Here is a 26,113-nt window from a genome sequence, read left to right as displayed (position 1 = left end):
AACTGTGTTGGTTATAGAGGATTTCAAAGTGTTTCTTTCATGTAACCTGGGGCACAATCATTTAAGATGTCAAACATATGATTAAGTTTGTCCACTCTGGACTTCAAAGGCAACAAGCCCACCTCCCAGGTCTGGGACCTACCCCTATGTGGGTCCTAGGAGGAACATTCAGCATATACCTGCTAATGTTATTTTGCATGATCTTTTTCAGCTTTTTTGATAGCCCACTATACCAAGTAGAGCAGGCATAATCAAAATGACACTGAATCAAGGTTGAGACAAGCATTTTCTTTAACTTCAATGTTAAAACAGCTCGTGTTACGATATGAACGTTTCAATTTGTTCGCCATTTCAGAAACACATTTTTCAGCAGTCAGGTCTCCAGAAAGGGATTGATCAAGGGACACACCAAGATAAGTTACACTTGTTTTAGATTCAATCACCTTGCCTGCACAGTTTACCGTTATCTTGTCAGCCCTACGCAATCTATGTTTTGTTCCAAATGTAGCGACAATTTGTCATCAGTCAACCAATCTCTTAACATATTGCAATTCCTTACAAAAGTTCTCCTCTATGTAAACTGTATCCTTCCCTGATACCAGTATGGACATGACAAATCAACAATATACATTTTTTGCCCAGTGCAAACCCAAAATTAAATCAGCTTTTGTTTCCTCTCCACTGAGAAGATTTTGTGGACTGCCAGGCCACTGCTGGGCTGCATTTGCATGTTTTGTTTGGGATGGGAGTGACTGAAATGTCTCAGCGGGATCAGAGCGAACAAGCAGTGAGATGTAGAAGATGATGGGTCGTAATCTGTCTGATATGTCGGGCCGGTGGCAGGCTTGTGTGAAAATGTGTCTACTGTGTGTGTCTTGTGTGCATGTGTGTATTCCTCTTGGGGGTCTTGGGGTTCTACGTGTGAGAACCCTGACTTCTTCAGAGAGCCACTCTCTGACAATAGTCAGATAAAGTCCCTTGGAGAAGGGGGGGGGGGGACTCTAGCGCAGATGTCAAATGAATCCGATGTGTCTTGGCAGATCTCCTCTGATCAGAAGCTGAATGCGTTTAGCAACACCAGTGGAAGGGCCCCAAATGCAAGAAGGGCGCCATAGTTGTGATTCTCCCTCTTTTTCTTCCCCCATTACTGCTGAGGTCCAATCAGCCAGAAAAGCCTGTGTGTGCTTTTATGTTGTGGGCAAACCAAAAAGATCCCACGTTTTGTTGGATTTCTTGTGTTCCCCCTCTTAGATATTTGGCTGAATAGAAGCCCCAGATGCACCCAACTCCCTCCCTAAATCGCGCCTGACTGTCAGAGCCTGAACGCTTGGCAGTGCCACCCAGGCTTGGTGTCTTATGCGGTTCAATTCACCCGGGTCTGACATGTGGTGCAAAGGGGTTTCACTTTAAATAACAATCCCAGGATCATCAAAATGATGAGTGTCATCAACCTTTAGGGGGTTTCTCGCTGACTGGAGATGGCATGGCGGAATTAAGATGACTTCAGTTTTTCCATCTCAAACGTTGTTTGTCATCTATTTGTCCTTTGCTTAATTGCATTGCCCCATTTTGGCTGAGGAGTCAAGGGAAAGGAGGCCTCACACAGAGGATGACTCCTGAGATGCCTCAGACCATGTACTGTATCTCTCAACTTGGCTCTCCGGGTGGACCGAGTCATCCTGCTCCCACTTTTACACTGTGCGTAAAAGGCTTTTGAATGCTCTGAATGATGACTTCACACAATTGCGATGAAGTCCCAGGCTTGTTGCTTGACAAGGCGATTCATCATGATTCTTTGTTGCATAATTTAGTCACTCTAATCATCAGTAATTCTAATCATCATAGTCACTCTAATCATCGTTGTCACTCTAATCATCGTAGTCACTCTAACCATCATAGTCATTCTAATCATCATAGTCACTCTAATCATCCGATTTAATCAGTCTAATCATCATGGTAAAGTAGCTTACAGTTTTGTTGTCCAATTAGTACACAATTTTGGAAAACATCTATTAATTCGTCTGCATTAAGTCAAACAAATATAAACATTGAAAATATATGTTTGATAAAGTAGTAATTACTTTTGTTCTGAGGCCTGGTACTTTCCTGTCCCTTTCGCGTTGTTAGTCAACCACAGACAATGAAGACACACAGCACAGTTTTGCTAGTGTTTGATGACTTTGGGGCAGAGATGAAGTGGCTTAGCGGCTAGTTAGTGAGCTGAGACTCATGGTTTATGTGTGTGTGTGTGTGTACCTGCTTATTTTGTGTGTGTGTGTGACGACGGAGCTGTCAGACAGACACAGTAATACATCATCCATTGATTGATGGCTCTGTAGCAGTTATTTGTCTCCCATCGTCACAGAGTGTGACACTTCTTCGTGCTTGACTCTCATGCTGCTGAATGGGCCAGATAAGTGGGCCGCCGTATCCTTCAAGCTTCTGATTGGAGAGAAGTTTATTTCCATCCCCACAGTAACTTGAAAAGTGTTATTGTCTCTGTTTAATCTTCTGCTCTGGGTTGACGCTTACTCGTGTGGACATAGACCACGCGTTACAACCCCCCCCCAACCTTTATCCTTTTGACCTTGACTTTTATAGAGGCATGTTCTAGTATCTCCCATATACCCGGAAACTAGCTTCACATTAGTTCATGTAATGAGATGTGAAAGGTGATGCTCTTTTTTTGTTCTGATACTGTACTGCCGACCATAGGGCTGGTGGCAGTACGACCATAGGGCTGGTGGCAGTACGACCATAGGGCTGGTGGCAGTGGTCAGCACTGTGACAGCCAAGGGGTTGTGCGTGTGACAGTGTGGGCAAGACTTTGTGCGTTAGCTGTCAGCCGCCTCTCACTTCTCCAGTCGCCTTCACATACACCCCCCACCCGCCCCTGCCCAAGTGCAATCAGGATAGCGGTGTCCCCCACCCCCATCATAATGGAGTTTTTTTGGGGAGGGTGGGGGGGGGGACACACAACTTTGATGTAACCTTCGCTCTCTCTGATGTGGGACTTGAAAGACAACTTCTCCTCCTGCTCAGTGAACCAGGACAATGCAGTGGAGCTGTAGCCAGGGAGAAGAGCCAGTAACTGGCACATCTTCCTGCCCTATTTTTTTTTCACACCACAACACATTTCTCATTTCAACCTTGGTATTCCTAAAATTGCGGGAAATGATGCACTGACATGTATTATTCAATCACAGGCCTGCATCTGTGGGTGTAATTTGCTTCCCCCCCTTTATGAAATCTTGAAATATTCATGAGCGAGCGACATGGAGGGTTTTTAATGTTTGCCATGGTGGGTGAGCTTACACACAAGCCTAACAAATGTGCGGTTTAAGAATGTCCCTTGTGAACCCAGTTGTGCTTTTATGTTATATAGAGATACATTTTCCATTCAGTCCATTACGAGTGCCATTCCTGGATATGCATGTTGTTCATATCAGTTCTACTCACGCTGCGATTAATACTACCCAGCAAGTGTACCTTTGCCTGAGTGTAAGAATGCTTTTTTGAGCATATCCTTTTCAAGGTCAAATAGACATCCACATACCAGGATAGAAGGATTGCAAAATCTAGATGTCTGTGTATTCCAGAGGCCCTCAAAGGCACATTTTTCCATGGTTGTACACAGGAGGGGGGGGGGCGTATTGTCCTATGTTATGTATGTATAGCTCTAAGGCAAACATTATTAAATTGGGAATATTGGCTGCTGGCTTCGCGTCTCTGCAGGTTTGCTAATTGATACTGATTGATTTAATGATCTATTTGTTTAAACTCTGGGCTCTCCCCACTCGTTTGAATCTTAATTCAGATTGAGTCGTCCTCCATGTGTCGTACCAACATGGCCTCAAACCACGCCATTCTCCAGAGAGACTGTTGCCGGGCGGAGATGACAACACTTTAGCGCCGTGGTGCATTTTTATAATGCTCCATGGAAGCATGCATGGGGGTAGGATTGCCAAGTACCTCTGAGCGTCGACTAGAGTATTTTAAAAGAACTTCCGACTCCTTTGAGTCGCTATGCGTTGATACTTCAAAAGTGTAAACTCCTAAACACTTAATATGTATCTATGTTTGTCCTCTGTTGTTGCGTGCCTTTCTTTTTTTTCTGAAATCGATACTTTTTAGTAAAACATTAAATCAAATGCGACCACCGACTGTTTCCCCATTTGCTGTTGCTCTAAGATGGCAAGTCAATACGCATGTATCAATTTGAATCTCAACAAGGAAACAGTCCGTGGTTGTGTTTGCTTAACATTTTATTACATTTCAGCAAACAAAATAAACCACTAAACAACAGAGGACAAAGAGTTTCCATTTTAATTCACCGAACCATATGCAGTGGTTGTGTAACCTGATTAGGGCATCCACCCACGGTTCTCAGAATGACACAAATCACATTTAGTTTATGGTCATTCATCTTAACAGAACATGCAACGAATTCCGATGAGCAAATTTGAAGATGTTAGAGTACAGTACGTAGGCGGCGCGTCCATAAGGCTAGCTGAAGTGAAGCTTTCCCCAAAGTCAACTAAATTAAATTGCCAAAACAATATAGCATAATTAACTTTTTCCCGTCTACACAGAAATAAATAAAATCATTCAAAATAGGCTACTACACCAGAAAGCATGATTTGTCCACAAAGGATCATAAAGCTCTTTAAAAAAAAGGTTTGTTGTTTTAAATCAAATAGCCTACAGTTGGAAGGGCTGACAATTTGGGCAGAGCGAACAGCAAATACCAAATAGGTGATTGTTGATTGGCTGTCAGTGAAAATCAGAGAGACCCAGCCAGGCATATATCGCAATATTTAAAAATACAATCGCGGAAAAACAGTTTTGAAAACTAAAGACTATTCTTGTAAAGAGAAGACGATGAAAAGTAGCCTACTTTAGTTTGTTTTTGGACAATCATTTCCTCCTCCAGGTTAGATGGACGCCATTTTGGATTTGTCTCCCCTTACTCTTCTATTATATGGATTTGACAACTTCATTTTTTATTGATTTATTGAGCCTCCTGGTAGGTTTAAGAATTTAGAAAAATATCAACGCATAACAACTCGAATGAGTCGTTGGTTCATTAAAAAAAGTCATCTGCTCTCAACTGGAGAAGGTACTTGGTACTTTCGCAGCTTTTTGTTATTTTTTTGCTCCCTCGCTCTTTGGCTATGTTTATGCTCCATGGTCAGTGGGGGTTGCTATGCTTGGGTCTCATTTCTCTCGCTCTCTCTCTCTGTCTTAAAAGGAGACCTGGTTTCCTCTTGACACAATACTGTTTTGATCAGTCACACGTGATAAAAAAATCTGCGTAAGCCATTGCTAATCATTCTAGGTCAGAGCTGTGAGGAGCCGTCCTTTAATCTCCATGCAAGATTTGTTTGCTAGTGAAGTGTATACATGCACACACACACACAGGCTTACTCTATGTACAGTATGTGACGTACACACCATCAATTGAAATTGATTTTTTTGCAAATTGTGAAACGTGAACTTGGCCCGAAAGGTTTTTGGAACGAACAGAGTACCAAGTGTGTCTCAAACGTATGTTTTCCCTTCTGAAATATTCCACATTGACAAATTTTTCTCTTCAGTTATTTGAGTTCTTCTGATATTTGCAAAGCCTCAGTTTTCAAATTGCAACAGGGAGGCGGTCAATTCGGCTTTATTATTGCAAAAGGGTCAATTCAAAGCATGTTCCCTGCTTTCAAAGTTCACTTTAGGATTTCCTTTTGATTAAATAGTCTATACAGTGTCTTTGTTTGTATGAGAGAGTGAATGTGTTATAAGAATCACTCGACAGGTTTTGAGAGTTTGTCACGTTCTGACCTTTATTTAGGATGGTCAGGGCGTGAGTTGGGGTGGGCAGTCTATGCTTGTTTTTCTATGATTTGGGGATTTCTATGTTTCGGCCTTGTATGGTTCTCAATCAGAGGCAGGTGTCATTAGTTGTCTCTGATTGAGAATCATACTTAGGTAGCCTGGGTTGCACTGTTTGTTTGTGGGTGATTGTCTATGTTGATTGCTTGTTTCAGCGCAGTTCGCATTAGCGTCACGGTTGTTATTTCGTTTATTGTTTTTGTATAGTGTTTCAGTGTTCAGTGTTTTCTTTATTAAAATTAATGATGAACACATACCACGCCGCATTTTGGTCCTCCGATCCTTCTCGCCTCTCCTCTTCAGATGAAGAGGAGGACGACCGTGACAGAGTTAATGAATTGGTGAACAGAAATACAGACACATAAACCCAGTTCATCGCTTGATCACTGACAGTTGAATACATTCACTGAAATGGAATGTCCAACATTCACGTGAAGAGCCCCTCTACTCAAATCTCATTTGAATTCACCTTCCGAATGGCTTGGCGTGTAGCTGGACTATTACCTCATTTCTGCCTGGTTGTTGTACTGTACACGGTTCCCTCTGTATTCTGACGTCAACGCTGCATATCAACCCGGCTGCCCGGTGATGGGCTTTGATAGAGAGCACCGGACAGGGGATTCTTTCTCCTCCGACTAAATGAATGGGATGTGGATCAATGGAGTTTGTCCTCTCTGCTGCCTTCCTTCTTTCATGAGCGAGGGAGGAGGTAGATGGCCTGGGGAAGATTAAGAGGGAGGCCCGTCAAATGGAGAGGAGAGAGAGAGAGCGAGAGGGGGGAATGCTGACGCCTCAGGAATGGTCAGCCACCGCATTGCACTCGCTTTGAGGGAAGAATTTCCCTGTGTCTACACGTGCACGAATACACATGTGCAGATGCATCTATCTTAAGGTGTTCCAGTACCATTTTTCTTCTCTCTTATCTCCTCTCCTCTCTTGGCCACTCATGCCCTTTTTCTGCCTCCTGCCTTTTCTATGCCCCCAAAAACCCGCAGCCCTGGTCCTTGCTCTCCAGGACCAGTGTTATATTCAAAAACATTATTCTAGGCGACTTTGCGAAGACCTCATATACTTATTTAGTAAATCGTCCAGTAAATAGTATTTACTATATGATGAGTTAACAGTGAGAGAGAGAGAGAGGTCTTTAAAGAGGTCTGTGTCTAGTCACAAAGCACAGCTACCATGACTGCCCCCTCCACAGCCACCTGAAAGTCTTTTCGAGCGGTCACGTTTTACCACAGACAGACTAGCGACCACAAGGGCATTTTGAGGATTGTTAAAATGCTGCGAAACAGGGGTAGTAGATCAATATTTAATTCCACGTTTTTATAGCGAACAATGCGGCCGTATTGACGTCAAAAAAAAAAAAGAAGATAACTTTCCTGGCCAGAGGAGCAGACGAGGCTTTTTAAACAGTTCTCCACTATTTGATGGACAACTTGATTGATGGGTTTGGCTGAGTTAAACGAGTGGAACTGGTTTTGGAGGGCTTGAGCAGAAGCGAAATGAAGTGAAGTCTATTTTAAAGCAAGTTCTGCCTCGGCCGAGTGCACGGAGCAATAACAAAGGGTGTCCTAGAAAGACGCAGAGTCACGCTAACTGAAATGGACACAATAGCACTCGCATGCGATATGCTCACAGCCTCATAATGACCACACACAGACACCCAATGTCTACTTTCTTTGGATCCACTCCGAAACAGTTCCGCAAGCCTGTGCACTTTAGAGTTGTATGGGACCCTATACAGATCTATGGACCATTGAGTCCCAACTCAAAATGCACACGTACACACAGAGGGACACTGAGAATAGAAGGTCTGTGAGTGTGATTGGATGTCATGATGCTTGGTTCCCACTCACCCTGCTGGGGAATGGTCTCTCCCTGAGTGGGGACACACACTCTCTGAGACGGTGCCTCTGCCTCTGCTGCTCCCTGCTCTGCTGTTAACTTCTCTCCCACCACACGCATGCAGGCACACACGCGTGAAAACAAACACGCACAAGGAAGGAACAGCCCGGGGTGGGTGTTTTTATGTGTGTGTGGGGAGTTTGGGATGTTACATCTGCGAGGGTCACATTTCTCTGTCTCTTGGATCTCTCATCCTTGCTCTCCATTGCTCTCTCTCTCTCTCTCTCTCTCTCTCTCTCTCTCTCTCTCTTGGATCTCTCATCCTTGCTCTCCATTGCTCTCTCTCTCTCTCTCTCTCTCTCTCTCTCTCTCTCTCTCTCTCTCTCTCTCTCTCTCTCTCTCTCCTGCTCTCTTTTCCCCATCTCTCTCTCATTTGCTTGTGTTGCCAAGGACTCTCTCTCCCCTGGCCACATCCACTAGAGCTGTGCTGCAGCAGCCTCCGTCCCCGGTAGGAAATAGGTTCTGATTGGTGGAACAAGTTGAATAAATTACACAAGCACTGTTATACACCGCAGTGGCCACCTGTGTTCCGACTGATCTCTCTCTCCCTCGCCTCTTTTCCCATTTCCCCACGTCTCCATCACATATCTTTCTCTCTCCTCTTTTTTTCTGAGCCAACCTCTCATTGACTTGTTCTACTCTACTGTTACCTTGTTTTCTCTTTTTTTTCTGAGCCACCCTCTCATTGACTTGTTCTACTCTACCGTTACCTTGTCTTCTCTTTTTTTTCTGAGCCACCCTCTCATTGACTTGTTCTACTCTACCGTTACCTTGTCTTCTCTTTTTTTCTGAGCCACCCTCTCATTGACTTGTTCTACTCTACCGTTACCTTGTCTTCTCTTTTTTTCTGAGCCACCCTCTCATTGACTTGTTCTACTCTACCGTTACCTTGTCTTCTCTTTTTTTTCTGAGCCACCCTCTCATTGACTTGTTCTACTCTACCGTTACCTTGTCTTCTCTTTTTTTTTCTGAGCCACCCTCTCATTGACTTGTTCTACTCTACCGTTACCTTGTCTTCTCTTTTTTTCTGAGCCACCCTCTCATTGACTTGTTCTACTCTACCGTTACCTTGTCTTCTCTTTTTTTCTGAGCCACCCTCTCATTGACTTGTTCTACTCTACCGTTACCTTGTCTTCTCTTTTTTTCTGAGCCACCCTCTCATTGACTTGTTCTACTCTACCGTTACCTTGTCTTCTCTTTTTTTCTGAGCCACCCTCTCATTGACTTGTTCTACTCTACCGTTACCTTGTCTTCTCTTTTTTTCTGAGCCACCCTCTCATTGACTTGTTCTACTCTACCGTTACCTTGTCTTCTCTTTTTTTTCTGAGCCACCCTCTCATTGACTTGTTCTACTCTACCGTTACCTTGTCTTCTCTTTTTTTCTGAGCCACCCTCTCATTGACTTGTTCTACTCTACCGTTACCTTGTCTTCTCTTTTTTTCTGAGCCACCCTCTCATTGACTTGTTCTACTCTACCGTTACCTTGTCTTCTCTTTTTTTTCTTCTGAGCCACCCTCTCATTGACTTGTTCTACTCTACCGTTACCTTGTCTTCTCTTTTTTTCTGAGCCACCCTCTCATTGACTTGTTCTACTCTACCGTTACCTTGTCTTCTCTTTTTTTTCTGAGCCACCCTCTCATTGACTTGTTCTACTCTACCGTTACATTTACATTACATTTAAGTCATTTAGCAGACGCTCTTATCCAGAGCGACTTACAAATTGGTGCATTCACCTTATGACATCCAGTGGAACAGCCACTTTACAATAGTGCATCTAAATCTTTTAAGGGGGGGTGAGAGGGATTACTTTATCCTATCCTAGGTATTCCTTAAAGAGGTGGGCTTTCAGGTGTCTCCGGAAGGTGGTGATTGACTCCGCTGCCCTGGCGTCGTGAGGGGAGTGTGTTCCACCATTGGGGAGCCAGAGCAGCGAACAGTTTTGACTGGGCTGAGAGGGAACTGTACTTCCTCAGTGGTAGGGAGGCGAGCAGGCCAGAGGTGGATGAACGCAGTGCCCTTGTTTGGGTGTAAGGCCTGATCAGAGCCTGGAGGTACTGAGGTGCCGTTCCCCTCACAGCTCCGTAGGCAAGCACCATGGTCTTGTAGCGGATGCGAGCTTCAACTGGAAGCCAGTGGAGAGAGCGGAGGAGCGGGGTGACGTGAGAGAACTTGGGAAGGTTGAACACCAGACGGGCTGCGGCGTTCTGGATGAGTTGTAGGGGTTTAATGGCACAGGCAGGAGCCCAGCCAACAGCGAGTTGCAGTAATCCAGACGGGAGATGACAAGTGTCTGGATTAGGACCTGCGCCGCTTCCTGTGTGAGGCAGGGTCGTACTCTGCGGATGTTGTAGAGCATGAACCTACAGGAACGGGCCACCGCCTTGATGTTAGTTGAGAACGACAGGGTGTTGTCCAGGATCACGCCAAGGTTCTTAGCGCTCTGGGAGGAGGACACAATGGAGTTGTCAACCGTGATGGCGAGATCATGGAACGGGCAGTCCTTCCCCGGGAGGAAGAGCAGCTCCGTCTTGCCGAGGTTCAGCTTGAGGTGGTGATCCGTCATCCACACTGATATGTCTGCCAGACATGCAGAGATGCGATTCGCCACCTGGTCATCAGAAGGGGAAAGGAGAAGATTAATTGTGTGTCGTCTGTTACCTTGTCTTCTCTTTTTTTCTGAGCCACCCTCTCATTGACTTGTTCTACTCTACCGTTACCTTGTCTTCTCTTTTTTTCTGAGCCACCCTCTCATTGACTTGTTCTACTCTACCGTTACCTTGTCTTCTCTTTTTTTCTGAGCCACCCTCTCATTGACTTGTTCTACTCTACCGTTACCTTGTCTTCTCTTTTTTCTGAGCCACCCTCTCATTGACTTGTTCTACTCTACTGTTACCTTGTCTTCTCTTTTTTTCTGAGCCACCCTCTCATTGACTTGTTCTACTCTACCGTTACCTTGTCTTCTCTTTTTTTTTCTGAGCCACCCTCTCATTGACTTGTTCTACTCTACCGTTACCTTGTCTTCTCTTTTTTTTCTGAGCCACCCTCTCATTGACTTGTTCTACTCTACCGTTACCTTGTCTTCTCTTTTTTTCTGAGCCACCCTCTCATTGACTTGTTCTACTCTACTGTTACCTTGTCTTCTCATTGACTTTTTTTCTGAGCCACCCTCTCATTGACTTGTTCTACTCTACTGTTACCTTGTCTTCTCTTTTTTTCTGAGCCAACCTCTCATTGACTTGTTCTACTCTACCGTTACCTTGTCTTCTCTTTTTTTCTGAGCCACCCTCTCATTGACTTGTTCTACTCTACTGTTACCTTGTCTTCTCTTTTTTTCTGAGCCACCCTCTCATTGACTTGTTCTACTCTACTGTTACCTTGTCTTCTCTTTTTTTCTGAGCCACCCTCTCATTGACTTGTTCTACTCTACTGTTACCTTGTCTTCTCTTTTTTTCTGAGCCAACCTCTCATTGACTTGTTCTACTCTACCGTTACCTTGTCTTCTCTTTTTTTCTGAGCCACCCTCTCATTGACTTGTTCTACTCTACCGTTACCTTGTCTTCTCTTTTTTTCTGAGCCACCCTCTCATTGACTTGTTCTACTCTACCGTTACCTTGTCTTCTATTTTTTTTCTGAGCCACCCTCTCATTGACTTGTTCTACTCTACCGTTACCTTGTCTTCTCTTTTTTTCTGAGCCACCCTCTCATTGACTTGTTCTATTCTACCGTTACCTTGTCTTGTCTTTTTTTTTCTCCACTGTTATTTTGTTGCAGGGTCGGCAGGTAGCCCAGCGGTTAGGAGCCGACTAGGTAAAATCTGTCGTTCTGCCCTTGCAACGGAATAAATCCTAATTGTTCCAGGGAGTGGGATATGCAAAAAAAAAATGTATTTCCATTTCACACCAGTACAAGTTACCCACTTCATACAGTGAAAATGGGCTAGATAAGCACCCCCTAATTATAAAACTGATTGACTTTAAAACAAATTATGAACAGCAAGGCAAGCTTATAATAAAAAATACATATAATTCAAAGTAAATGCTTTGGCTAGATCCTTTACATCCAGCAGCTTACCACCCTGCATACCACTGCTGTCTTTCTTCTGAAGCTAAGCAGGGTTGGTCCTGGTCAGTCCCTGGATGGGAGACCAGATGCTGCTGGAAGTGGTGTTGGAGGGCCAGTAGGAGGAACTCTTTCCTCTGGTCTAAACAAATATCCCAATACCCCAGGGCAGTGATTGGGGACACTGCCCTGTGTAGGGTGCTGTCTTTCGGATGGGATGTTAAATGGGTGTCCTGACTCTCTGAGGTCTGAGATCCCATGGCACTTATCGTAAGAGTAGAGGTGTTAACCCTGGTTTCCTGGCTAAATTCCCAATCTGGCCCTCAAACCAGCATGGTCACCTAATAATCTCCAGTTTACAATTGTCTCATTCATCCCCCTCCTCTCCCCTAACTATTCCCCATGTCGTTGATGCAAATGAGAACGTGTTCTCAGTCAACTTACCTGGTAAAATAACGGATAAATAAATCCATTGGGTTTCATGAGATGACAGACTGATTTGCTCAGGACTCCCTAAAACATTAAACAACATGAATTACAGTTCATAATGTCAAAATCCCATAATTGCAAGCTAAATGTTTAGTTAGCTAGTCAAAAAGCTCGTTAAATAGCTATCTTCGTAAATTAACTTTGACAATAAATATGCATAAAGGTTTCTCTACATGAACTAACATATTCCTCTTAACTTTTGCACGATTCATTATGAAGTTATAATGACCTACGTTTACCTCCCTCTTAGTATTATTTTTGTCAGCCATCTTCCCTGAAGCAACTGTCCAACTTTTGAGAACCCAACGATAGAAAGTCTTCATCTCGATTCGCCTCGTTTGGAGGGCCAACGAGAGGGCTGAAAAGGCACTACGTTTCGCTCAATTGGAATACCACTCCGACAAAGCTTTGTTGGGGCTCACGGGGTTGCGCAAAATGGAGGGGGGGGTGGGGGGTAATTGGGATTGAGTCTGAGTTGCACCTGGCCGGGCTTGTTAGGCCTTCTGATTCTGCCAAAAAGATGACATGAAACACAACTCTCCAGGAAGAGGCCTTTATTGTTGATTTATGGCATTCTCACGCCAAGGATTTCCCTCTGTGCGTGCATGCGTGAGTGAGAGAGAGTGAGAGTGAGAGATGAAATGACATGATGGTGGGAGAATGAAAATGACAGTTCTCTGAAGTGTAAGATTTTCAAAATTGAGTTTCGAGACAGAACCTCTGAATGTCATCAGCTCACGCAGCCTGTTGCATCTTGGCTATTGTCATCATTATCACAAATCAGTGAATGATAATGATTAAAGGATTACACAACAGTATAATTTTATCCTTTCATCGTTATCATCACTTGGATTTTTTTGTACTAAAAAATGCTGTAATGCTAATCTTCATTAATATACAGTGGGGAGAACAAGTATTTGATACACTGCTGATTTTGCAGGTTTTCATACTTACAAAGCATGTAGAGGTCTGTAATTTTTTTTATCGTAGGTACACAACTGTGAGAGACAGAATCTAAAACAAAAATCCAGAAAATCACATTGTATGATTTTTACGTAAATAATTAGCATTTTATTGCATGACATAAGTATTTGATACATCAGAAAAGCAGAACTTAATATTTGGTACAGAAACCTTTGTTCGCAATTACAGAGATCATACGTTTCCTGTAGTTCTTGACCAGGTTTGCACACACTGTAGCAGGGATTTTGGCCCACTCCTCCATACAGACCTTCTCCAGATCCTTCAGGTTTCGGGGCTGTCGCTGGGCAATACGGACTTTCAGCTCCCTCCAAAGATTTTCTATTGGGTTCAGGTCTGGAGACTGGCTAGGCCACTCCAGGACCTTGAGATGCTTCTTATGGAGCCACTCCTTAGTTGCCCTGGCTGTGTGTTTCGGGTCGTTGTCATGCTGGAAGACCCAGCCACGACCCATCTTCAATGCTCTTACTGAGGGAAGGAGGTTGTTGGCCAAGATCTCGCGATACATGGCCCCATCCGTCCTCCCCTCAATATGGTGCAGTCGTCCTGTCCCCTTTGCAGAAAAGCATCCCCAAAGAATGGTGTTTCCACCTCCATGCTACACGGTTGGGATGGTGTTCTTGGGGTTGTACTAATCCTTCTTCTTCCTCCATTCACGGCGAGTGGAGTTTAGACCAAAAAGCTCTATTTTTGTCTCATCAGACCACATGATCTTCTCCCATTCCTCCTCTGGATCATTCAGACGGTCATTGGCAAACTTGAGCAGGGGGATTTTGCGCTGCAGGATTTTAATCCATGACGGCGTAGTGTGTTACTAATGGGTTTCTTTGTGACTGTGGTCCCAGCTCTCTTCAGGTCATTGACCAGGTCCTGCCGTGTAGTTCTGGGCTGATCCCTCACATTCCTCATGATCATTGATGCCCCACGAGGGGAGATCTTCCATTTTTCTAATAATTGCGCCAACAGTTGTTGCCTTCTCACCAAGTTACTTGCCTATTGTCCTGTAGCCCATTCCAGCCGTGTGCAGGGCTACAATTTAACCCTGATGTCCGTATACAGCTCTCTGGCCTTGGCCATTGTGGAGAGGTTGGAGTCTGTTTGATTGTGTGTGGACAGGTGTCTTTTATACAGGTAACGAGTTCAAACAGGTGCAGTTAATATAGGTAATGAGTGGAGAACAAGAGGGCTTCTTAAAGAAAAACTAACAGTTCTGTGAGAGCCGGAATTCTTACTGGTTGGTAGGTGATCAAATACTTATGTCATGCAATAAAATGCAAATTAATTACTTAAAATTCATACAATGTGATTTTCTGGATTTTTGTTTTAGATTCCGTCTCTCACAGTTGAAGTGTACCTATGATAAAAATTACAGACCTCTACATACTTTGTAAGTAGGAAAACCTGCAAAATCGGCAGTGTATCAAATACTTGTTCTCCCCACTGTATATGAGCAGCTAACCGATCGCTGCAGCGGTACATAGCCCATCTGTAAATAGCCCATCCAATCTACCTACCTCATCCCCATATTGATTTTTATTTACTTTTCTGCTCTTTTGCACACCAGTATTTCTACTCATCTATCACTCCAGTGTTAATTTGCTGAATTGTAATTACTTCGCTACTATGGCCTATTTATTGCCTTACCTCCTCATGCGATTTGCACACACTGTATATAGACATTCTTTTTTCTATTGTGTTATTGACTGTACGCTTGTTTATTCCATGTGCAACTCTGTGTTGTAGTTTGTGTCACACTGCTTTGCTTTATCTTGACCAGGTCGCAGTTGTAAATGAAAACTTGTTCTCAACGAGCCTACCTGGTTAAATAAAGGTGAAATAAAAAATAAAATCTACAGTGCCCTCAGAAAACATTCACACCTCTTTCCTTTTTCCACATTTTGTTGTTACATTTTTTTTGTCAACGATCGACACAAAATGCTCTAATGTCACAAAGTGGAAGAAAAATTCAAACATTTGTAAATAAAACACTAATATATTCTGATTAGATATGTATTTAACCCCCTGAGTCAATATAGCTAGAATCACCTTTGACAGCGATTACAGCTGGGAGTCTTTCTGGGTAAGACTCTAAGAGCATTGCACAGCTGGTTTGTACAATATTTGCACGTTATTCTATTTAAAATTCTTCAAGCTCTGTCCAGTTGGTTTTTGGTCATTGCTAGACAGACATTTTCATGTCTTGGCATAGATTTTTTTATCATAAAAAAACTCCCTAGTTCTTGCCAATGACAAACATACCCATAACATGATGCAGCCACCACCACGCTTAAAAATAGGAAGAGTAATACTCAGTGTTGTGTTGGATTTGCCCCAAACATAACACTTTGTATTCTGGACATTTTGGCAGTTTTACTTTAGTGCCTTACTACTAACAGGATGCTTTGGAATATTTTTATTATGTACAGGCTTCCTTCATTCTTTCACTCTGTCAATTCGGTTAGTACTGTGAAGTAACTACAATGTTGTTGATCCACCCTCAGTTTTTTCCTATCACAGCCATTCAATTCTGGAACTGTTTTAAAGTCACCATTGGCCTCGCGGTGATATCCAGTCTCCTTACTCACCGGCAACTGAGTTAGGCAGGACTATTCAAAGCGGGACACAAGCTATTTTTTGCTGAATGTTAAATAGAACAGCCAATAGAACTCGCAGGTAGTTTGAAAGAAGAGCGAACACGCAGTGGCAGTAGGCTATAGCAGTTACAGTATTTATTCAGACCCATAACTATTCAGTCTTCGTGAAGAGAAGTGAAAGCCTTCTGCATCTAATTCCAGTCCTATATTATTCAAGGATGTCATTCGAATGAATTATGAAAGGAATGAAGCAACAATAGAGAGAGAAAGAGGAGGAAGGCTAATAACATTAGGGGTAATATTATGAAAGGTCAACCTACTATTTATACAAATAGGCCTTATTATATTTCACAATTAAAATTAAATTCGCCAGTCTATACTTGTAACTATGTAGGCTGCATGTGCTGCACCAGAATCACATATTCTCTTCTGCTTTATCATGGTTTGAGTGACGTAGGTAATTCCAGTCCATACAATACAGTATAATACAATACAGTACAGTAATACAGTTCACACTAAAACAGATTCGCCTACTGGAGCTGGTTTAATTTATTTACCCAAGAGAGCATATAGCTGGCTTCATCTATGGGGCTTTTGTTTTTCTGTTGTGCGTAATGTGCTGTAGCCTAAACGGTATATGTGTTGGATAACGGCACAATCATTTGGGCTTTATTGGGCTTGGGCTCATTAAATGTCGTTAATGTAAATGCATTTGATGTAGCATCAGCTTTGTTTTTATTTTGTTGCTGATCAAAGCTCTAATGAAATCCAGATGTATTAATGTGCTTTATAATGCTTCTGAATGGCTCTTCCACTTTTGCCGGCAAATACCAGGTTACCCAGGAGAAAAGTGATTTCTTCTCGGGATGGAACATTTGCAAAATACCGGGAAAAGATGAAGCCCTAATCTTCACCCCACTAGTAACTTCAGATAGTCATACATCATAATATAGTAGCCTATATTCTGTTCCCCCCACAGAAAATACTTGGTAGAATCTCCTCTTTGCATTGCCACCAGTCATTCGCTGGCTTAAAAATGGTGGTCTGTTTTGGTCTCTGAGGTTATCATGCGGAGGCTCTCTTTTTCAATATGAGTTAAGGTTTTATTAAATTCTGGTGATGCAAAATGAATGTTACAGATTGACAATATGCATTCCTCTCGTGTTCCGGCCTATGTTGGGCTTGGTGTTGCAGTGAAACCCCTCCCCCCACCCACTCCAAAAGGGGCGACTGGGAGGTGACAGACAAGGTTATTTATGATGGAGATAGAAATAGGAGGGAGAGGAGAGAAGGTGAAATTAGAGGGAAATTACTAGTCAGTACACACACACACACACACACACACACACACACACACACACACACACACACACACACACACACACACACACACACACACACACACACACACACACACACACACACACACACACACACACACACACACACAGCTAATTACCTCTCCATCTGCTTGTCCCTCCTGGATGTTTTTAATAATTCCCACCAATCAAAAATAAGCAAATGAGATGTCCTTTGTTTGCAACCCTCCTGTGTCCTGACAAGGCATAGTGTTCCGGTTTAATATGCTCCATACTTTTTTGAGATAACAAATCCCACTTAGTTTGAATAAAATATACAAATACAACTTGGTTTCCTATGGTAAATGCCCAAGTGTCCTCTTAGTGTCAGTATGTGCTCAGATAATGGCAATATAGTCCTGTGATTGGAGTTTCTGTTCTCTCCTTCTGCTCCGTCATTGGCTCTTGGTGATCTAGCAGGTGTGAGTGAGGCCTCCATCATCACCGCTTAGGACCACGATGCTGCGACTCGGTTCTGTTCCAAAATGGAGACCACACAAGAGAGGATTTAGCACCAGCGACGCTCTATTAAACACCAAGCATCACATGAAGCTTCAACCACTGAAGCATGAAATGATTATCGTAGATCATCAATCACCATCATCTAGCCAATCAGTTTGAGCCCCAGAATTAAGCCAGTTGTATTCATATTTCTTCAAAGTGATCTCGACGTAGCTCTCTTGGCTCAGGGAATTCAGGTCTCTTGCTAGTTAGCAGGTTATTGATTTGAAGCAGCCTTCAATTAGGAGTATGTCTCATCCACTCATATTGTACTGAGAGATTGAGGCTGAAGCGCAGGCTGAATTAAATGTCCTTTGACAAGTGCAAATCCTACCATGGCAGAGAGAAACATGATTAAAGAAAGCCTCCCACAAGAATTGCATCCCACATTAATAGGTTCCCACTAGAATACGAAATGTATACAGGTTGAAAATCCAATATAACAGGCCTAATTGAAAAATAGGAATTGTGTGAGAAATGCCATTCCTGCATTGTCCTGCATCCTACACGTTCCTGCATTCAAATGGGTATTAATCTCCTGAATACCTTAGGGAATTGAACCTTGTCTTGTCGATAACTTTCCTTTTTTATTGACATTTTTTCTTATTGGGACATAACCAGTGTTGTGTTCTAGTGATGACTATGTTCTTGCTCTTCTTTGCCATTTTCCTCCTTGGTCGTCCCACCTGTTTCCCAGCCCTCTTTGAATGAACGGGAGGACCCGGCCTGTGTATGCCCTGGCTAGTCATTAATAATGAACTGTGTTGGGTCTGTTGGAGAGATAATGATGGTAGTGATTGGAGATGGGTGTCCTTAGAACCCTGCGGGTGGGGATTATCACACACTGTCAGTCATTTCCACTGCTAAGCCAATAGGAGCTCTCTGATGGAGGGGGGAGCAGAGCACTTTCATTGGGTGAGATTGACAGTGGGCAGCCTTTATATGCCGCATTCAGGATATTTGCAGTTGTAGTATAAACATTGGCGCTAGATGTTCAGTCTAGCGGTATGTACAGTTGACTTTGAGTGCATAGTGCTTCCCAACTGCGTTTGAACTTGGTCAGTTACATTATTGTGGTTGGTTGCTGACCAGTTCTCTTTGCAGCAATTGAAGCAACTAATTGCTAGTGTTGTCTCTCCAGCACTTTTGTTGCTCTTCAGGGCAGCCTTTAAAAAAAAAGTGTTATTTTTTCTCCTTGGGCCATGGGCCAAGGAGATGAGCATGGATATCAACAACCTTTTGGTTTTGGCTAATGCACATGGGATTCTTTTCAGGCCGGGTGGATGAGCAAATTGAGTGGTCATTTCCGGTGTACTTTGCGCTGACTGTATCACCGCAAGAAAGCGAGAGAGAATTTTAAGAGGCTTTGTCTGAGCAACAGGAATCCGGCCTAAAGTTTTGGCAGACTCAGGGAAGGGGGTTAATTACATGTACGTGTGGAAACTATTCTGATCAGTCTCCCGCTCTACTAACAACTACACTTGGCGCTTGAACACACCCTTGTCACGGCATACTTCTCAAACGAAGCAGTTGGGACGTGCAAATGTCGATGCAGCTTGTCTGAACATTACGCTCTAAACTGGCTGCTTCCAGTCTTTGGCTATCACCGTTTGGCTTCCCACGATGGACTTTAGGCTTTAGTTATCTTAGTTATCTTCATTTCCATTAGAGGACCCAACGTGTTCAACGTGGACCCAACGTGTTCATTTTTCAACCGTTTTCCCATCTTAAAAATAAGGCAGAAGTAAAGGATTTGATTTCTGGTCAAACAGATGGAAGTGTATCTTCGAAAACATCTACCAAAAAATGTCTTACAGTATTAGAAACACATCGAAACACAATAATGTTGAACTCCATTATCGACAACTAATATCCACACATATTTAGCTTTGGATAAATGTATTTTCCTTTTGTAAGTTTAAGAAACATTGCCTTGTGATTCCGTTACCAAAAACCTACATATCACGGCCTTCCGGGTGGCGCAGTGGTTAAGGGCGCTGTACTGCAGCGCCAGCTGTGCCATCAGAGTCCCTGGGTTCGCGCCCAGGCTCTGTCGTAACCGGCCGCGACCGGGAGGTCCGTGGGGCGACGCACAATTGGCCTAGCGTCGCCCGGGTTTGGTGAATGCACCAATTTGTAAGTCGCTCTGGATAAGAGCGTCTGCTAAATGACTTAAATGTAATATCTACGTTTTTTTCCTAATTTCTGATAATGAAAGTTCACAGAACTAACAGTAAAGGTAGACCTACAAATTAGTTAGTGTCTTTGCTTCTTTACAATTTTTTTAATGAATTATTAAGCGATTAACTCGTAATTCTGTGGCCAAATCGGTAATTGAATTGGCTACAATGAGAAATCATAGTTGGGTCACATGCTACAGTCTCTCTACTGTTCTTCCCTTCCACTGGCATACTGTTATGTTCAGCTCATTACAGTTTTCTTTCTGTCATCTGGTGGTCAAAGAAAGTGTGAAAAAAGTCCGGACAACCCCTCCTTCTGTCTCTCTGCCTCTCTTCTCTCTCTCTCTCCAGTTAATGTCACCTCTCCCGGCTCTTACTGACGACACCTACCAATGAGTCCCCTCTCTTTCCATTTACTGTAACCAGCATCTGCTGACGTTGACTTTTGGTGTGCTTCAGCCTTGATTTGGCCCAAACATGGACGTAGATGATTGGCGGACAAAATCTGAACCAATCATTGATGTGTATCTTTCACAAGTTTGTACAGCACAATACAGTACAGTGAATCACAGTAGAGTACTGTAAAACATTTTTTTTTTTTTTTTTTTTTTTCAAATGAGAGAATAGATCAGTACAGTAGAGTACAGTAAAGTATAGATCAGTAGAGTACAGTAAAGAAATGTAGATTATAGATCAGTACAGTAAAGAAATGTAGATTATAGATCAGTACAGTAAAGAAAAGTAGAGTATAGATCAGTACAGTAGAGCACACTCGATTACAGTGTAATGTACTGAACTCTACTCTACTGTGTGATGTGATGTGCTGTGCTGTGATGTCTAAACTTGTAAAACATAGACGATGATTACACGTTGGTCTAGGATTGGTTCAGATTTGGTCAGGTCCAGACCAACCAAATGTGGTCTTGTTTGGGGGCGGAGCCAGTGTGTATAATAATACCCATATATGCAGCGTGTGATATTGCATACTTCTACCTTTGTGTACCTATTCAGGATACATCACCATGAAGAGAATGACAGTTATATCCATAATTATGCATTTCTGTGTAGTACAGCTCGGGGACCCATGATCTTATTGCGTTTCCGTAATTCTGTGTAAATTCACTTAATTTAACAATAATAAAAACCAAAATCCCCCAACTACCTCGTACTCCAGTATACTGACTCGGTACCGGTACTCCTTGTATACAACCTGTATATAGCCTCGTTATTGTTATTTTATTGTGTTACTATTTTCCTTTTATCTATTTCTTACTTTTTAACTGCATTATTGGGAAAGGGCTTGTAAGTAAGCATTTCACGGTAAAGTCTAGACTTGTATTCAGCGCATGTGACAAATACAATTTGATTTGAAAACATGTTTATTTTAATCAAGGTGTCCTGTCTTAGCTGCAGTGTTGAGGAAGCTACTCTGAAAATATAGTTTGCCAATGTCCCGACTTTTGCCGAAGTCCATGCCTCTGTTTGTTCGGGCGGTGCTCGGCGGTCGACGTCACCGGTCTTCTAGCCATCATCGATCCATTTTTCATTTTTCTTTGGTTTTGTCTTGTCTTCCTACACACCTGGTTCCAATCCCATTCATTACCTATTGTGTATTTAACCCTCTTTCCCCCCATGTCCTTGTCAGAGGTCGTTTGTTGTTCATTTATCATGTTTGTGCGCGACGGGGCCTCGTACCCACTTTGGTTTGTTCATTGTCATGGTTTTGGAGCTGTGTTTTTAAGTTATTAAACTACTCAATTTGACCAAGTTCGATTCTCCTGCGCCTGACAACCCTGGCACCTATACACACGTCTATGACAACCAAGCTACCAATTACTTCACACTGGAAGAAGTTAAGCTACGCTAAAGCTTATTAAAGCTACCCATATCGTTTACGTAACTACAGATACAGTGCATTTGGAAACCATTCAGACCCCTTGAGTTTGTCCACATATTGTTACGTTACAGCCTAATTCTAAAATTGATTAGATAGTTATTTTCCCTCATTAATCTACACACATTACCCCATAGTGACAAAGCAAAAACAAGTTTGTAGAAACTTTTGCAAATGTATATTTAAAAAAAAACTGAAATATCACATTTCTATAAGTATTCAGACCCTTTACTCAGTACTTTGTTGAAGCACCTTTGACAGCATTGACAACTTTGAAGGTAGGCCTTGAAATACATCCACAGGTACATCTCCAATTGACTGAAATTATGTCAATTAGCTTATCAGAAGTTTCTAAAGCTATGACATCATTTTCTGGAATTTCCCAAGCTGTTTACAGGCACAGTCAATTTAGTGTATGTAAACGTCTGATTGTGATGCAGTGAATTACAAGTGAAATAATCTGTCTGTAAACAATTGTTGGGAAAAGTACTTGTGTCATGCACAAAGTAGATGTCCTTACCGACTTGCCAAAACTATAGTTGTTAACAAAACATTTGCGGAGTGGTTGAAAAACTAATTTTAATGACTCCAACCTAAGTGTATGTAAACTTCCGACTTCAAATGTAGACAGGTGTGTGCCTTTCCAAATCACATCTAATCAATTGAATTTACCACAGATGGACTCCAATTAAGTTGTAGAAACATCTCAAGGATGATCAGTGGACACGGGATGCACCTGAGCTCAATTTCGAGTCTCATAGCAAAGGGTCTGAATACTTATGTAAATAAGGTATTTCTTTGTTTTTATATTTAATACAGTTGCAAAAGATTCTAAGATCCTGTTTTTGCTTTGTCATTATGGGTTATTGTGTGTAGATTGATGAGGGTAAAGGAGGCTGTAATGTAACAAAATGTGGGAAAAGGGAAGGGGTCTGAATACTTTCCCGAATGCACTTTGAAAAAGTAGTTCAATACATCTAAAGAACTTTGAAAAATGATCATATGTAAATCTGAAATGTCAGACTACAAATTGCAAGAAGATTTAACAAACTTTGTAATTTGGTCTATTAAATACCTAAACAATGTGAGAATTAGGTGAGAATGTGAGAATTGGGCAGGTCTGATGCCGAAAAATAAAGGGCACGGTTGTCTTTCAGTCAGTTGAGATGTTGGCAGCAGTCTCTCCCTCTGGCTGCATCAAGGAGGAATTTTGCTCCCGTGTCACAAGATAGCTAGCCTGGTTACCGGTCTATATTTAACATCGCTACATTTGCTGCCTTGTTAAGAAAATACCAACTTTTCAATCAGAAACAAATTGTCACCCAGGCTACAGAGCAGTCTAATCGTCTCTAGTCTGTGGGAGATTCTTCACTATCACTAAGTGTTTTTGCCATCGTTGACCTTGGGTGTCAGAATGTACCTCACTCTATAGCGTTTCCCCATTCATTCATCTCCCTCCCTGTAATATCTTCATTGGATGTCTTTATCCAATCGACAAGCTCCCTCTTGACTAGACAGGAACACCCCGTCATAGGTATCACCCACAGACGACCCCCTGGTCGACAAGCCCCCCCTTCCCCTCTCGAACCCGCTCTTTTGTCACCCGCCTTTGACAAAAACAGACTGGAAACTCGAGCCGTTGTAATGGATGCTTCCGCCTGGCTGCCAAGCCCTTGTTTCTCTTTTGTCTGGCCTTTTTTTTTAGTGCACCGGGCTCTTCAGCGGCCATCAACGTTTTCCCGAGAAGGTGCAGAGACGTGAAAAATGAAGTGATTACAAAGCTGCTCTCTGCCGCATTGAGTCAGAAAATAAGAGGATTGTGTCAGTTATTTCTCAATTTCCTCTCGCCTTTGTCCCAGTGGATGGATTATGACTTGCCCAGGCTTTTCTCTAATGGTTATGCATCAAGTCGAACTGGGCCATTCATCAAAAATGATTGGTTTCATGAATTTGTATTCCGATAAATGTGGCCAATTACAGTAGCTTGGATACATGTTGAGAAGATGAATGCTGTAATTGAGAGTGTGTGTGTGTGTGTGTGTGTGTGTGTGTGTGTGTGTGTGTGTGTGTGTGTGTGTGTGTGTGTGTGTGTGTGTGTGTGTGTGTGTGTGTGTGTGTGTGTGTGTGTGTGTGTGTGTGTGTGTGTGTGTGTGTGTGTGTGTGTGTGTGTGGTTGTATAGGCCTACCCAGTGTTTCCCCACCGCTGCTAAATTGCTGCAACCACCCCACAAAAAATGTATACACAAATATATATTATTTCTTCCCGGGGCGCACTTTTAAATGGATAGTTGTTGGCTCAATGACTGGAAGTCTATGGAAACAGCTAGCATGTCATGTCAATGCTAGTAGCAATGCACCCCCCACTACCGCTGCGACCACTGCTGCTCCCTAGGGGTACACTGGGCCCTACCTATAAATGTTTGTGACAATGCCGACATGAATATGCAGATGAGCATTATCATACCCCATAGGGAGTAGAATTGACAAGTGTATTGCGTGTGCAGTGTGTTTTGTGTGAGTGCGTGAGAGTGGATATTTCTGTCACAATCAGCAGTGGGATACGATGCCTAATTTAACCTCACAGTCCCTCTCTTGCATATGTTCTAGCGTGTGTGTGTGTGTGTGTGTGTGGATATGATAACGTGTGAGGTGGATGCGTCTGGGGAGTTGCTTAATTTAACTGTAGCGTCACTAGTTCCCTGGTCTCGGGGAATGACAGGATATGCTGCTCTATTTCTAGAATGTGTTTTTAAGCCAGGGTGATGTCATCTTATGTATTTGCCATCCTCTGTAGCGTTCCCTCCAATTTTTCCTCTGTTATTATGAATGGAGGTACGAAGCAAAGACATCCGGGGCAGGGCTGCACAGGGCCATAAATCAAAACAATGTCCTAAAACCTCATAACGGATTACCATAACCATGCAGTGAGTTATAATGTGTCTTGAATGACATTACCACTAATGACATGATACCTGTCATGCCATACCGTGTCGGGTTGTTGCAATTTACCATGATGCCAATGCCACAACCTTATTACGCAAAAAAAAATGGCTCATGACAAACCACAGGATATCGACCAAACTTTCAAGCTCGCCATGATCTTATGAGCACAGTTACCCGATGAAGATCCCTGTGGCATCAAATCAAGTTGCCAATGTCTGGAGTATCTTCTGCTGTGCCGGCATCACTCCCCTCACACCGAGGACGCGAGTTTGTCCACCACAAGCAGACGGTGCGGTAAGGCAGGAAGAGCACCTTGGTGAGGGCCTGGAATGCCGAGGCCCTCCTCCATCTCCTCCACACACACTTGGGCCGTGATAAGACGCGGTGGATGGAAAGTGGCTGCTTCAGACACGTGGTGCAGCTGTCATATGGACTGCACCACTCATCCTACCCTAGCCTCAATTTGGTCGGCTGAGCAGCTCACTTAAGTGCGGCACAGTGCTTTTTTCTCTCTTCTCTTTCTTCTTCCAGCTAAAGGGGAATCATTTTGCTCGTAGATTCTTTTTTTGATTGAGCTCAGTCCCCGTCGTTGCTACATAACCGAGTGCTAGCAAGCAGCAGTATTTGCGTTCTTTTAGCATTTTATGAACACTGTACTGAAGTAATGTTCCTGTCGTTCTCTTTGTGTCACCGTTACATCCACTTCCATGACATATTGCGTACGTTGAGCCGAATCGTCTACATGAATACGGTGCCTAGTGAAAGTCTACACACCTCTTTCACAGTTGTCACATTTTACATTGTATTTTTTCCCATCCAGATCTACACAACTTGCTCCACATTTTCAAAGTGAAGGAAAAAGTAACCCCCACCCCTTACCAACTCTGCACAACTCTTAGGGCAACATGTATCCATTGTTTTTGTCAAAATTGCTCAAGCTTAGTAAATTTGGTTGGGAATCATTGATGAGCAGCAATATTCAAACCTTGTCTCAGATTTGTAAGCAGATTTAAAGTCAGGACTGAGAACACTCAACACCTCTTGGAAAGCCATTCTGGTGTGACTTTTGGTATTACAATTTGTGTAATTGTCTCACTGAAGAATAAAACTCTATCTCAGGGCTAGGTATCCAGAATTGATTGATACAGATGTTCCTCTAACTTTTTATCTGGGCGTTGCTCCTTTCATATTTAATTTTGATCCTGACAACCTCCCCAGTCCCTGCAGGTGACACGCATAGCCATGACGTGATACTGCAGTACTTGAAAATACAGAGGGTTTCACTCCTGTAATCAACAGACTAACATTCCGGTTGGCATGCTG

The 26,113-nt window shown here is 42.9% G+C and overlaps 1 protein-coding gene across 2 annotated transcripts in view; it reads left to right on the top strand.

Annotated features, from left to right (window-relative positions):
• The window catches only part of adarb1b (adenosine deaminase RNA specific B1b), a 173,957-nt gene that overhangs the window by 34,948 nt on the left and 112,896 nt on the right, over positions 1–26,113 (top strand). The gene's annotated exons all lie outside the window — the stretch shown is intronic.

This window comes from Oncorhynchus keta, chromosome 7 (genome assembly GCF_023373465.1).
Source record: "Oncorhynchus keta strain PuntledgeMale-10-30-2019 chromosome 7, Oket_V2, whole genome shotgun sequence".
In the NCBI taxonomy this organism is placed as follows: Eukaryota; Metazoa; Chordata; class Actinopteri; order Salmoniformes; family Salmonidae; genus Oncorhynchus; species Oncorhynchus keta.
The sequence above is the reverse complement of the archived record's forward strand: the minus strand, read 5'-3'. Positions and strand labels throughout refer to the sequence as shown.